The following is a 13,192-nucleotide window of genomic DNA, read 5'->3' as shown; positions in this document are numbered from 1 at the left end:
AAAAGCCAAAGCCAGTCAGATGTATCAAGGGTTTTCATTGCCTACCACAACTAGACTCCCCTCCTCCCTAAATGTTATATTATAGCTACTGTATTTATTATTGTTTCTGCCAATGTACACGGTATCATAAACAACTGGAGGAGGCCTGATAGGATACGTCACAATCGTCTACATCCATGCATTGAGGTACTCGGGTAATTTAATCATAAATAGTGGTACAATTCAATTTGATTATTGATTAGTGTAGGTAATTAAGCTTAAAGTAAGGAATATTTGAATAAGTATGCGACATCACAGTCTCCATTCCTTCATCCATCCATTTTCTATAGCACTTGCACTGAATTGGAGCCTATCCCAGATGACTTTTGGCGAGAGGCAGGGTACAACATGGACTAGTCGCCCGTCAATCGCAAAACAGAAGTGAAAACGTTATATTGCACTTAGCCCAAGATTAATACTTAAATTGTGGGCTACTAAGAATTTAAAGATAAATAATTAAAGTTAGAGTAAAAACTGAACTCATTTTAAGGCCTATGTTAAATCAGATGTCTCAAACTTCATTTTCCATTTTCACACATACACACAAAAAAGCGCAATTTTCCTTTGTAAATGTCTCTCTTTAAACTTTTGAATGTGCATTTCCAACTGTTTAATGTTTCAGAACTTTTTTGCAAATTTTGCTGCTCTCTAAGTAGGAGCTGAATGGCAAAACTCACAACTGGTGTTTGATCCAGGAATCGACAAATACATTTCCTGGTTCAGTTAGATTTGTCAGTTGGTATTTAAACAGTCCTCTTTATCATGCTGTTCACATTTTGCATTTGTGGAATGGATGGATGGGACCAAGGTGACACCTATGTTCACTTAGGAGTATATTCACTTTTGTTGCCAGTGGTTTAGACATTAATGGCTGTGTGTTGAGTTACAAATAAATAAATTATTATTACTATTATTAATACATTACAATAAATTCACACTGTTATACAAGCTACATACTGACTGCTTTACATTCTAGAAAAGTTTAATTTCTTCAGTGATGTCCCATGAAAATATGTAATAAAATACAATGTCAGTGTGTACTCACTTTAGTGAGAGACTGTGTTTCTGTTTGTACAGAAAAAAATATACTACTAATATTTCAATTGGCTTTTTAATGCTCTGATGGGTATGAAAATACACCAATTGCGTGGATGGTAACGTCGCCCTGAATTAACTGATAATACATTCAATTGCTGCCAGATGCACATTAATATCAAAGCCCTAAGTAAGTCTCCTAAAACGCTGTGTGAATGCTGACTAAAACTTTTGTAATTAAGATGTGAACACACAGTCCTACGTAGCTGAAGGGCATGTAAGTAACATCTAGTTATCAACTTGGTGTGATAGTCCAGCATAGCAGCTGAGGTGGGAGTTATATGATGGCACGTAAGGTGTTAGTCAGGCACACGGCTGACAAGGAAAGGTGCTTGCTCCCTGACCCGCGGCGGCCTTGCTGTTGACTGTCTTTCCGCTTGGTGAGTAGACCCGTGAGGCGGCGTGCACCCCCAGAATACTAACGGCTTTTCGACAGCCGTGGATGAACAGTGCTGTCAATGGACACCATGTCGAGATTTTGGCTGTGGATGAATATGGACTGATTTAGGGAGAGGGTATTCATTCAAAAAAATTGTTAACTCTTTTCCTTAAGAGCCTAAATGGCAAACCACACAGAATTTAACACATTTGTTCCTAGCAACCAATTGAAAACCATTGAAAATGTCATTTTTTAAATCTTAACGTTAAGATTTTATTTTTGCATGACTGCTTTTCAATTGTTTATTTTTAAATTTTCAACCTGGTGGTGCTATTATTTTCCCAGTCAAAGCCTGCAGAAAAATTCTACACATTTTATTTTTTGCTGCAAGGGTGCCTTGCTAATGAAATCATAAGTGGGTGTTGCTATTGATGTTTGCTAATGGTCTGTCTGTACAAAGAAAGTGTGTGTGTGTCTTTTTTTGTCTACCACATGGTCCCACTTTATCCCATTGAAAACTGTTAGCTTGAGCTAGTTGCCAGCTTGATAACTGTCGACTGGCTAGCTCAGATTCGCCTCAACACAAAGGTAAAGTGTTTTGTTGTTTTAACATTTTATATTACATTAACTCTTGAGTCACAGTCAATGTAAAAAAAAAAAAAAAAAAAAAGCTAGTCAACCGGCATAGACACCAAAATTTGAATGCCGATCACAACCGACATATACCTCAAATGTCACACACAAACCATGAACATCGACCGTCAACATTAGCTGCCGCTAGCCTAAGCCAGCTGCTAGCTTCCTAATCACTGACTGGCTAGCTCCCAATTTGTCTTGCCACTTGTTGTCCAAGGTTGTTTTTGGTCTTCCAACATTTAACTTACAGTATCCTCTTTTTACACTTGCGTGATTGTTAATGGTAACAATGGAGAAAATGGTCAATTCTCTTCAACCTTGAAGTTGTGGTTTTTGTGGGCATGTGTGTGTGAGTGTGTTTTGTTTTATACACAATTGTGTGTCAGTTTACGGTTCCCCCAGAGGGCCTTGAGGGGAGACGCTCATGAACAATTCCATTCACAAGACAACGACATGCACATAGATTCATTCCCTGACTTGTGGGGTGGAGAACAAGCCGGAGGAGACAACGGAGCACAAAGTGATGACGGAAGTGAGCCAGACAAAGTGACAGAGAAGGAGAAGAAGAAGAAGAGGAAGAAGAAGAACGTAGGCCTTGGGGATGGAAGACAAAGAAAGGCAGTCAATAGATAAAGCCAGACAGACAAGTGAGTGTTACACACAGTCGGTAGCTATAAACAACAGAAACACACTGTGACAGTGAGTCAGAAGTAATGATGTGAGGGAAGCTTCTTTGCACAACAGCCCTTGAACACAACTCTTCCATCCTCATTAGGGAAAAAGCTCTGTTTGGAAGGCTTAAGGGCTCAGTATTATGTAAACTGTTACAAATAAAACTGCGATATGAAGACAACACAGCTCATAGTAAACACTCTTATTCAAATATAAGCATCTCTATTAACTGTACAGGCTATGTTTAAGTAACATTTTAAAATTTTTAATAGTCTTGAGTAGGCCTGTCAAGATAAGAACATTTTTAGAATGACATATTTTCCCAAAAATTATCACAATAAACGATAGTATTGTTGTTGTATTGTATGCCACTGATATAATGATATTAGAGCATAATAATTTAAGTACAACCTTTTTAAGAACAATTAAGTTTTAATTCTAAAGAATATTGAACATTGGCATTGAAATGAAGACAAATAATTATCTTAGACAGCCAGACAAGCCATCCCAAATATATTTGATAGTATGTGTTTATGGTGAAGGTTTATTGTCGTAGCCTCCCTAAAACTGATCTCCAGCCCCCCTAAACAAATACTGGTCTCCACATGTATGCAATTGTTTTGAAATGTATATCAATCATATGGTTTTGGTAATGTGCAAAATTAAGTGGCTTTCCCAGGGGAAGATGGTTAAAAGCCCTCACTATAAGAGCTGGCTGTTGGCCCCTCTGAGTCAAACAAATGATCAAACAAAAGTAAAGCCTTTTTTTTTTTTCTGCCACTGCTAGTTGCAGACAAACATCTTGTTCACAGTAAAATATTTTGCAAATGTCATATCTCGGGTCACTGTGAATCTCATGCGGTTCTTCCTTAAAGAAGGGTGCGACCAAGTGTAGAGCCCAGATAGAGAGTCATTAACCACTAAAGAGGCCAGAAAAATGTCTTGTAAATTTGACACACCACAGGCAAAAGTGTTTTTAAAAGGTCTGCCAAATTTTATTGAGTTAAAAAAAAAAAAAAATCAACATGTAAAATAAGGCTCTGAAATCATGAAAAATAAGGCTCTTCCTTGATCTGCAGGACTGTGTGGGCGTGTTCACTGGAGGTGCTGGAGACAAACCCTTCACCTGTCAATCAAATATGTTCGCTGTAGTCAACTGCTGGCTGAACAATGTGTGCCACTGTGTTTATGGTTAATAAACAGTTAACTTTCCCGTGTGTGTGTATGTGTGTTATGTGGGGACTAACAAACACAACAACTCCGAGCGAGGCGCTGCTGTTTTAAACGACTTCGCCGAGGTTGAGCGAGCTGTTTAGCTCCTTCGCTCACTAGTTCCATAGCTCGTGGCTAGTAAACATAACAAGTGGTTGAATTAAGTGTCTCTGTTCTGTTGATCTACGCATGAAGCAAGGCTGTGGCGTATTGGACGGCGCCAACGCCGGTCCACAAGCCCACTAGCGGCTAATATGTACTACCCTAGCCACTATAGTAGCAGGCCACTTTGCAGTGAAGCCGTCTAACTCACAGTCAGCTCGCTGTGTGGGCCGCATGCCGGGGTACCACGACAATGAGAATTTATCGAGTCTGGAAAAAATGATCACCTCCATTTTATTTATCGAACGATAAGTCTTGTGTATAAAAAAAACAACAACAACCTTTGCACGGTTTAAATAAAAGTCATTTATTAGCAGCCCGCAGCATAGGGTAAAATGAGCATTTGTTTCTTTATAACCAGTATCAATATCAAACCTATGAACTAAAAGGCCATGTGTGTGGAACTAACCCAATTGACTTAATATTCATTCATTAATGTTTCAGCAAAAAGTTAAATATAGCATTGTTAAAATAGTTATTTGGGACCGTTTCATCACGCCAACTGGTTTATATGTGCAAGTTTTAACTTGACTTCCTGTTTTAAGCTTGTAGCCTTTTATTTTGAAGGGTACGCACGGAACTCAGCATTTTGGCACAAAAAGTAACTTCACATGGCACCGGTGATTTCTATTTATTTATTTTTAATGGATGGAACCAAATGCGATAAAACGCTGATTCCTTTCCCTACCCACCGATGAGGCACAAGGTTAGTGTTTGTGATACATTTACTATTTTGAGACAATGTTTATGTGAATTTTGTCCCAATTCATAATGATGTAAAGTTGCTACGGTGAAATTTTAGCCCAATGTTAAATTAAGCTTTTTTTTTTTTTTTTTTTTGGTCATCTGCGCTTACGTTGGTTTGAAGACTAAAATAAATGCTAAAAAAGTGCAAGCAACCGTTTACCTTGTTAGCTGTCTCAATGTTGGCATAGACGTATTTTATTGTTTCACTCACCCAATTGACTGAGAGTTGACTTCAGTGAAGCTCCCCGCAGTGTAGGCTGAGGCTCGGAGGGCGTCAGACGCTACACATCGTGAAAGCCTCCTTTGCACAATGTAATCTTATTCCAAGTGTTGCACTGATGTGACTGGTCATTAATTTTAACAAAGTTAAGACACAGTTTTGTTCGCCGCCGCCATTGGGCAGAAGCACGTCATCGTGCACAAGCACGTCTCGTGCGCGTTCTTCTTCGTTGGTTTACGCAGCTTCTTTGTTGTTTTCACCACTTCTGCTTCGCGGCTGGAGGACTAGGCATCGAAACTGGGAACTGAAATTTTTCAATTCTACACGATTCCGGGAGAACCGTAAGGTTAGTTCCAGTTGCAATCGGTTCTCAATTCTCGATGCTCAACCCTACCTATCATTCCCTAAAAACACTCCTAAATAAAGATGCGTGCTTGGGTCCTTCGACAGATGTTCTAAGGAACAAATTGTGTGTTTGCTGTCATTAAACATGATTGGGAGTGAGCGTCTGGCATGGTGTAATGACTAATTAAGCGGACTGGCTGTCAAAGTGGAGATAATACAACACTGAGGGAATTTGCTTGTGTGTGTGATTTAATCCAGCTCAGGCAATGCCTCACTCATGCAAATTCCCCACGTCCACTTTGGGCATCCATCTTGGCCGGTACGCGGGCGCAATCACAGCTCATTAAGAGCGAGGTGAAGGCTGGTTAATGGAAAAGATGAATGTGGAGATTGCTATGGAATACTGCCGGGACACACACCCACACACACCAGGGCACAGGTAACTCGCAAATCTTGGACAAATTATAAGCCGTAGATCAAAACGCACTCCACATGTGGCATTAATTTGTTAGATCAGGGATGGGCAAAGTATATGGCCAGCTCCGGTCTTTAATGCGGCCCACTGAGTAGTGTATTTGTAGCAGTAATTTCCTATTTTTACATGAGAAACCATGACAATTAGTACTCTATTATTATTTAAATGAACTATTTTAAATAGTGTAGTATTTAACTGTACTAAACTGTAAACCTAAATGATGCCACTTTTTGGGACATGAGTCGCTACTATTAATTGCACTTGTCACTGCAAACAAAAATCCTATTAGGATGCAATTCTAATACTGTAACAGGACACGCTGAAGGCACGACTTCATGTGGAGCAGTGACATGCTGAAGCCGAGCTATTTTCTGCATCTGGCTATTGTTCCTCCGGCGCAGATCAGAAGAGCCACGGATTAGACCCAGAGTGCACCCGGAGTTCAGCTCGCACTGGAGGAAGCCGACCGAGCACCGGAACGTGGGAGCGAAAGCTGGGGAATTAAAGGGAGTGAGACAAAAAGGCAAGCAAAAGTCGCCTGTGTCAGTCAACGGCATGTTTGGTGATGCGGAAAGCTGCATGTGTGGTCACGAAGGAAGGGGGCCGGGGGCAAAGGGCAGGCTCGTGACACGTGGACGTAGGACGTGAAGAATTGTCACGGAATGGCCTCTTCCCAATGGGGGTCAACAGCCCATTAGTGATGATAGGGTCACTTCAACCCTCTTACCTTGGACCATGAGCCTTAACTGTGAAGGCATGTCAAGTCTGTTTGTCTGTATCTCTCCTGTATCACCATCCATCATCTACCCAGTCCATCCACATAGTTGACCCATTCATCTATCCAGTTATCATCCATCCACACATTTATCTGCCTAATGTATGTCTATTCATCCATCCATCCAACCCTTCTCTCAATTTTTCTTAAATAAGCCTTTTTTAGATTGTCTATTCAATTTCACTTTTACTTAATAGACACGATACCCCATTTGGGTCTCAAATTGAAGGCCCCTTTTTTCCATCAGGATGAAAAACATGTACTTGCTGAGATTTTTTATCTCCCTTGCTAATCAAAACAGCAGCCCCTACCATGGCATGTTAACCATGTGAGTTAAGTGTGAAGTCTTGCTGGGTGTTGGAAACCAATTCCCTGAGCAGTATTAAAGATGATCTTTAACGACAATGAGCATTCCAGTAGAGTATGACGTGGTCGTGCCACAATGTTGTGTGCATCCATGTTTATGTCCCATTTCTTGATGTTTCTCTATATTTCTACATCGTAGTCATTTTTAAAAGTTGTTTTATTTGATTTGACATAAATTGTAATCAAACATTGTTTCAATGTTATTCATTCATAAACAGCAGCTGAAATAAGTATTTAACACATCAACATTTTTCTCACTAAACACTGTATACTGGGCGGCACGGTGGACGACTGGTTAGAACGTCTGCCTCACAGTTCTGAGGACCGGGGTTCAATCACCAGCCCCGCCTGTGTGGAGTTTGCATGTTCTCCCCGTGCTTGCGTGGGTTTTCTCCGGGTACGCCAGTTTCCTCCCACATCGCAAAAACATGCATGGTAGGTTCATTGCCAACTCTAAATTGTCTGTAGGTCTAAATGTGAGTGCGAATGGTTGTTTGTTTGTATGTGCCCTGCGATTGGCTGGCAACCAGTTCAGGGTGTACCCCGCCTCCTGCCCGATGATAGCTGGGATAGGCTCCAGCACGCCCGCGACCCTAGTGAGGAGAAGCGGCTCAGAAAATGATCAAAAGAGTTGTCCAATGGCCAAGGGCCACCTGTGGAGAGCTTCAAAAAGAACTGGAATTAGCAGGTACTGTTGTCACAAGGGGCGGCACGACTGGTTAGAGCATCTGCCTCACAGTTCTGAGGACCGGGGTTCAATCCCTGGCCTCGCCTGTGTGGAGTTTGCATGTTCTCTCCGTGCCTGCGTGGGTTTTCTCCGGGCACTCCGGTTTCCTCCCACATCCCAAAAACATGCATGGTAGGTTAATTGACAACTCTAAATTGTTGTAGTTTGTTTATGTGTGCCCTGCGATTGCCTGGCAACCAGTTCAGGGTGTACCCCGCCTCCTGCCCGATGATAGCTGGGATAGGCTCCAGCACGCCCGCGACCCTAGTGAGGAGAAGCGGCTCAGAAGATGGATGGATGGATGTTGTCACAAGGCAACAGTGAGTAATGTACGCCGCTGCCATGGCCTGTATACACACTCACCACGCAAGACCCCATTGCTGAAAAAAAAAAACATGTCAAAGCTTGTTTAAAGTGTGCTGAACAACATTTGGACTAGCCAGTTAAATACTCGGAGAATATAGTTTGGTCGGATGAGAGCAAAATGTAACTGTTTGGATGCCATAATGCACACCACGTTTGGAGGAGAAATGGCACTGCAAATCGCCCTAAAAACACCATACCAACAATGAAGTTGAGAGGTGGGAACATGATGGTGTGGGGCTGCTTTTCAGAAAATGGTACTGATATTGAAGGAAGGATGAATGGCCATATGTACCAAGACATTCTTGACAAAAATCTGCTGCCATCTACGAGGATGATGAAACGAGGGTGGACATTTCAGCAGGATAATGATCCAAAACATACTGCCAAGGAAACGCAATTGGTTTCAAAGAACAAAGATAAAGCTGCTAGAATGGCCCAGCCAATCACCTGACTTGAATCCAATCAAAAATCTATGGAAAGAACTGAAACTCTAGGTCCATAAAAGAAGCCCACGGAACCTTCAAGATTTGAAGGCTGCTTGCGTGGAAGAATGGGCCAAAATCACATCTGGAGAATGCACGCAACTAGTTTCTCCATACAGGAGGCATCTTGAAGCTTTCATTGCAAACAAACGCTTTTGTACAAAGTATTAAATAGAAACCAGTTGGCGTGTTCAATACTTTTTTCCTGTCATTTCACATTATTACACACAACTTAATTTCTGATCTTATTTCTTGTACTTTCTTTGTATGTATGGATTACTTGGGTTGTTCCCAACATCTGGTGACATTTTCATGTCAATGGCACCCCTGGAAATATTTTTAATGAGAAAAATGGTGACATATTAAATACTTATTTCAGCCGCTGTACATCTGTAAACCTGAGTGAAGGATTTTTATTTTCATAATTTTTTTTGGGAGGGGGTGGGGGGGGGGGGATTGGTAGCAGCGGCAGCAACAACAAATGATAAACATTGGAATTGCTGATATGTCCTTGAACATTTGCCCAAACCCCTAACTCTGACATCTCCTTGCTTACGTATGCACGTGTGTTCAAGTGTTAAAAACAGAGTGGTATAATTAAATTCCCCCCTGCAGGATGGGTTAAATAATCAATCTTTTTAACAAAATAATAATAATAATTTAAATAAAGTACACATTACCTCTACCGCCACCATTACTAAAGTAGAGTTAGCTGTGTTTTACTATCCTGGTTGGTTGTTTTTGAAAGGTGTTTGATATGTGGCAGAGGTGAGTTCTGCTCCAAGTCGCCTCACGGCAGCTTGGAAAAATCCAACACGGGCATCTGTTCACATTTTTCCAGGTAGAAAGTCCTTTACTCTGGAAGAACAAGGCAAAAATAAGCTCCTCAAAGGTTCATATTCACATGCACAGAAAGAACTAGATGGCCATTTGCAGGGGAAGGAACCAAAAGTGGTTTTCTCTGAAAATATGCGTCAAAAGTCAAATAAAATATGGAACATTTTAAGTGTGTTTTTCTATGACCTTGTGATTTTTGTTGCTATGATTACACTATGCAATTGTAAACATCCATCCATCCGTTTTCTATTATTTTCTTATTAAGGAGAACACGCTCTCAGAGGCAGGCTACACTCTGGACTGGTCGCTAGTCAATCGCAGGGCACATACAGTAACCATGAACTCATATTCACACCGCTAGACAATTTATAGTCTTCAATGAATCTAAGGTGTGTTTTGGGAATAAAACCCATGCAAACCGTGAGGAAGCTGTGCTAACCACTGGTCTGCCGTAATGCCCTACCTGTAAGTTTACTGTTATTAATAGCGAAAAAATTTAATTACATAAAGACCAGCTTTGTGTCAGTGATTTTAAGAGCCTGTTCTGCTATGTAATTTTGTATTACATTGTCTAAGCAATGAAATGTAAAGGCTGCCTAATTATGATTTGTCATGGGGTATCAAAACCTTAAATTCTAAATCCCTCGATGACGTTTGAATCAGTATTTGACAAGTTGCTGCTTGAGCAGATGAATATGTGTGTGTGTGTTTTTCAATTTATATGTCTGAAATGTCATTATCTTTGCATGTGGCTTAATCAAATGGATTTAACATTCATTGAGGGGAGGGAAGGAGAGGACCAACATAGCAATTCCAGGAGTGAAAAAACACAATGCGTGGAGAAAAAAAAGTATCTCAATCAGAAAGATAAGACACTTGATGGCTTGGCAGTCGCTGTGTTGACTAGTAAACTATTAAACGTAGCACTAATGCTGATTTAAGACAAGTCCTCTGAGATTGACTGGTGACCAGTCCAAGGTGTACTGTGCCTCTTGTTCAAAGTTAGGCTCCAGGACAAGCGCTATAGAAAATGGATGAATGAATGGATGGACTGAAAAGTCTTCACCCCACTTAATCCTATTGGTGAAAGAAACCATATTTCAACCTTAAAACAAACCACATTATGCAGGTTCAACCCTGAGAAAGAATCAAACAAGTATGCAATATTTAACCTACACCATGTTACCTCTATTGGTGTAAATTAGTGTTGAGAGCATTGCCTATTCCGGTAGTTTATGTACATGCGGGACAAAACTGGCTTTGTGGTTGGCTGATGGCCAGGGAATTACTGGAGATTTCATTCCTTTTTGTGGAAGCACGGTAGGATGGTGGTTAGTACTTTTGCCTCACAGTCTGGAGATCCATGTTGAATCTGCATTGAAATTTCTGTGTGGTTTTTGCATGTTCTTGCCATGCTTGCATAGGTTTTCTCCAGGTACTCTGAGATCCCAAAAACATCCTTGGACTTCAAATTTTCCATAGGTGGGAATAGGTGTTCATAAATACAGAGACCAAACGCAAAAATGTATATAGTTGCCTATATTAAAATGTTAAACTAGACATATACCACAAACTATGATGCCAAAACAGTTTCAGATAATTTGAGACTCATCTTATAAGACACTTACAAATAAATGGCTTACAAATAATCTTCTTAAAAAAAAAAAAAAAAAAAAAATGCAACTAAAGTGTGTGTGCCCATGCAAATGTAGCAAAGGCTATCCTTAACAATCCAGGCTAAACTCCATGACATACAAAATTTGTCTCTTAGTTGTGAAGTATCACTACAACAAACTTCTTTGGACCAAATACTGTGCTGGTTTCTTAACCTAGAGAGGTCTTTGGCACCATATCTTGTAGCATCCTTTGACGTCTCAGAAAGAACATGAAAACCACAAAAAGTTTTTCAAAAGCAGCTAAGGATAGGTTGTCCAGAAACAATTGCAAATAGGTGTATTCGTGAATAGTGAATTACGATTATGCTCGATTTACAATATGAGTCCCACGATTAACTGGCTCAGTGTGTACCCCACCTCTCACCCATTAACAGATGGGATAGGTTCAAGCTCACCCATTGGATAAATAATAAAGAATAGATCAGCTTTCAGTGCATGCTGGTCTAGAGGTTTTATGACGCCTCTCTGGATGGGCGCAGGGCACCAGCTCTCCATCAATTTCAACAGAAGCACTGCCATCAGTCAGCACGCCACTAAATTTAGAAGTCCTCTCTGAATCTCACTGTTTCAGGGAAGCCATAATAAACACAGCACAGGAAACTGGCACGGGAGTTGAATAGCGGTGAGGGTATAGAGGCACAATAGGGTTCAACATCAAAGACAAATGCTGACACTATGTGGCGAAACCATGCCTCATACAACCCCAATTCCAATGAAGTTGGGACATTGTGTTAAACATAAATAAAAACAGAATACAATGATTTGCAAATCATGTTCAACCTATATTTAATTGAATACACTACAAAGACAAGATATTTAATGTTCAAACTGATAAACTTTGTTTTTAGCAAATAATCATTAACTTGGAATTTTATGGCTGCAACACGTCCCAAAAAAGCTAGGACAGGTGGCAAAAAAGACTGAGAAAGCTGAGGAATGCAAACACCAGTTTGGAACATCCCACAGGTGAAGAGGCTAATTGGGAACAGGTGGGTGCCATGACTGAGTATGAAAGGAGCTTCCCTGAATTGCTCAGTCATTAACAAGCAAAGATGGGGGCGAAGTTCACCTCTTTATGAATAAGTGCGTGAAAAAAATAGTCGAACAGTTTAAGGACAATGTTCCTCAACGTTCAATTGCAAGGAATTTAGGGAATTCATCATCTACGGTCCATATTATCATCAAAAGGTTCAGAGAATCTGGAGAAATCACTGCATGTAAGCGGCAAGGCCGAAAACCAACATTGAATGCCCGTGACCTTCGATCCCTCAGGCGGCACTGCATCAAAAACCGACATCGATGTGTAAAGGATATCACCACATGGGCTCAGGAACACTTCAGAAAACCAATGTCAGTAAATACAGTTCGGCGCAACGTGAAACTCTACTATGCAAAGCAAAAGCCATTTATCAACAACACCCAGAAACGCCACCGGCTTCTCTGGGCCTGAGCTCATCTAAGATGGACTGATACAAAGTAGAAAATTGTTCTGTGGTCCGACGAGTCCACATTTCAAAATGTTTTTGGTAATTGTGGACGTTGTGTCCTCCGGGCCAGAGAGGAAAAGAACCATCCGGACTGTTATGAACGCAAAGTTCAAAAGCCAGCATCTGTGATGGTATGGGCTGTGTTAGTGCCAATGGCATGGGTAACTTACACATCTGTGAAGGCTCCATTAATGCTGAAAGGTACATACAGGTTTTGGAGAAACATATGCTGCCATCCAAGCAACGTCTTTTTCATGGACGCCCCTGCTTATTTCAGCAAGACAATGCCAAACCACATTCTGCACGTGTTACAACAGCGTGGCTTTGGAGTAAAAGAGTGCGGGTACTAGACTGGCCTGCCTGCAGTCCAGATCTGTCTCCCATTGAAAATGTGTGGCGCATTATGAAGCGTAAAATACGACAACGGAGACCCCGGACTGTTGAACAGCTGCAGCTGTACATCAAGCAAGAATAGGAAAGAATTCCACCTACAA

The 13,192-nt window shown here is 40.9% G+C and overlaps 1 protein-coding gene and 1 long non-coding RNA gene across 4 annotated transcripts in view; one reads left to right on the top strand and one right to left on the bottom strand.

Moving 5' to 3' along the window:
- LOC133474205 (SH2 domain-containing adapter protein F-like) overlaps positions 1-13,192 on the bottom strand; it is a 167,466-nt gene that overhangs the window by 45,970 nt on the left and 108,304 nt on the right. The window lies entirely within an intron of this gene.
- Positions 1,860-4,370, top strand: LOC133474208 (uncharacterized). The gene is made up of 3 exons (XR_009787409.1): positions 1,860-2,101; positions 2,613-2,796; positions 3,901-4,370. It is a non-coding gene; the product is annotated as an uncharacterized LOC133474208 (long non-coding RNA).

The sequence above is a fragment of the Phyllopteryx taeniolatus genome, chromosome 2 (genome assembly GCF_024500385.1).
Source record: "Phyllopteryx taeniolatus isolate TA_2022b chromosome 2, UOR_Ptae_1.2, whole genome shotgun sequence".
Lineage (NCBI taxonomy): Eukaryota > Metazoa > Chordata > Actinopteri > Syngnathiformes > Syngnathidae > Phyllopteryx > Phyllopteryx taeniolatus.
Note: the sequence above shows the minus strand (reverse complement) of the source record. Positions and strands in the feature narration are given on the sequence as shown.